Source organism: Nannospalax galili, unplaced genomic scaffold (genome assembly GCF_000622305.1).
Source record: "Nannospalax galili isolate Female #2095 unplaced genomic scaffold, S.galili_v1.0 scaffold292, whole genome shotgun sequence".
NCBI lineage: Eukaryota > Metazoa > Chordata > Mammalia > Rodentia > Spalacidae > Nannospalax > Nannospalax galili.
The window spans coordinates 385415-387923 of record NW_008332663.1 but is presented as its reverse complement, the minus strand read 5'-3'; the positions used below and the strand labels follow the sequence as shown (position 1 = coordinate 387923).

At 36.3% G+C, this 2509-nt stretch overlaps 1 pseudogene; it reads left to right on the top strand.

Annotated features, from left to right (window-relative positions):
* The window catches only part of LOC103729564, a 13130-nt pseudogene that overhangs the window by 582 nt on the left and 10039 nt on the right, over positions 1 to 2509 (top strand).

Genomic DNA, 2509 nt, shown 5'->3' with positions numbered 1-2509 from the left:
TCTTGTGAAAAGAGCAGCAACAAACATGGTTGTACAAGTGTCTCTAAAATAGGGTGAGTCCTTTTGGGTCATATGGTGGCTTCATTTTTAGTTTTTAGTTTTTTAAGAGTTCTCTACACTGTTTTCCATAGAGGCTGCATGAGTTGGTAATACCACCAGCAGTCAATGAACTTTCTCCACATCCTTGCCAGCATTTGGTATCATTTGTTCTCTTGATCCTAGCCAGTCTGATTGGGGTAAGGTGATACCTTAGGTTGGTTTTAATTTGCATTTTCCTAATTACTAATGATGCTGAAAACTTTTTGAGATGTTTCTTAGTTATCTTTATTTCTTCCTTTGAGAACTCTCTGTTTAGATCTTTAGCCCATCTTTTAATTGGGTCATTTGGTTTCTCGCTTCTTTGTTTTATGAATTATTTATAAATTCTGGATGTTAAACCTCTGTCAGATGTGTCACTGGTGGAGATGTTTTTTCCCATTTTGTGGGTTTTCTCTGCACTTTTTTGATTGTTTCTTTGTCTATACAGCAGCTTTTTAGTTTAATGAGGCCCCACATCTTGATTGCTGACCTTAAGTCCTTAGCAACTTCCATCCAATTTAGAAAATCCTTTCTACACCTGTATCTTTTACTGCCAATATTTCTTCTTATAGTTTTCAGGGTTTCCAGTTTCACATTGAGGTCTTTGATCCATTTGGAGTTGACTTTTGTGCAAGGCAAAAGATAAGCACCTAGTTTCATTCTTCTACAGTCGGAGATCCAGTTTTGCCAGCACCATTTGTTGAAGATGCTGTCTTTCCTCCATTGTGTGTTCTTGGCAACATTGTCAAATATCAGCCAGCTGAGATTGCATGTAATCAGGTTTGGATCTTCAGTGAGGTTCCATTGATCTATGTGTCTTCTTTTGTGCCAGTACCATACTGTTTTTCTCACTATGGCTCTGTAGTATACTTTAAGATCTTGTATAGTGATCCCCCCAGCATTGCTCTTTGTGCTCATGGTTGCTTTGGCTATCCAGAGTCTTTTGTGCCTCCATATGAATTTAAGGATGCAGTTTTCTATTCTGTGAAGTATGTCACAGGGATTGTGATTGGGATTGCATTGAATCTATATATTGCTTTTGGTAGGATGGTCATTTTAATGATATTAATTCTTCTAATCCGAACATGGGAGTTCCTTCAATCTCCTAGTGTCTTCCTCAATCTCTTTAACGATTTAAAATGTTCATTGTAGAGATCTTTGGTGTCTTTAGTCAGATTTATTCCAAGATATTTTAATTTTTTTGCAGCTACTGTGAATGGCAGCATTTCCCTGTATTCTTTCTCTAATTGCTTGTTATTGGTATATAGAAAGGCTACTGATTTTTGTAAATTGATTGTATAACCTGCCACTGTACTGAAAGTGTTGATCAGTTCTAGGAGTTTTCTGGTGGAACTTTCAGGATTTCTTAGGTATAGTATTATATCAACTGCAAAAAGTGGTAGTTTGACCTCTTCTTTTCCAATTAGTATTCATTTAATTTCCTTCTCCTGTCTTATTGCTCTAGCAAGAGTTTCAAGCACTATGTTGAAAAGGAGTGGAGACAGTGGACATCCTTGTCTGGTCCTGATTTTAATGGGTATGCTTCCAGTTTTTCTCCATTTAGAATGATATTGACTGGGGGGTTTGTTGTATATAGCTTTAATTATGTTGAGGTTTATTCCCTCCAGTCCAATTCCCTCTAGGACTTTGAAGATAAATGCATGCTGAATTTTGTCAAAAGCCTTTCCTACATCTATTGAGATGACAATGTAGTTTTTGCCTTTGAGTCCATTTATATGATTAATGATGTTTATTGACTTGCATATATTGAACCTTCCCTGCATCTCTGGGATAAAGCCTACTTGATCATGGTGAATTATCTTTTTGATGTATGTCTGTATGTGGTTTGAAAGTATTTTGTTGAGAATTTTTGCATCTATGCTCATTAAGGATATGGGTCTATAGTTTTCTTTTTTGGTTGTACCTTTACCTGGTTTGGGTATGAGAGTGATGCTGGGTTCATAGAAGGAATTTCTGAGTTCTCCCTCTGTTTCTATCATTTTGTATAATTTAAGTAGTATTGTTTGGAGGTCTTCTTTAAATGTCTGGTAGAATTCTGCTGTAAATCCATCTGGGCCTTGGGGTTTTTTTAGTCGGGAGGTTTTGTATTACTGTTTCAATTTCTTTTTGTGATATGGGTATGTTTAAGCTGTTAATCTCTTCTTGGTTTAGTTTTGGTGGTTCCCATGCCTTTAGATATGCATCCATTTCTTTTAGGTTTTCAAACTTAGTAGCATGTAGGTTTTTAAAGTATTCCATTATAATGTTCTGTATCTTTCTGGTGTCTGTTGTGATGTTTCCCCTTTCATCTCTGATTTTGTTGATTTGGAGGTGCTCTTTCTTTCTAGATAGGTGATACCTTCAGTTGAGTTGTTGGCCAGGATAGATAAAGGCTCTTCCAGATAGTAACCCAACATACTACTGGAAAAAT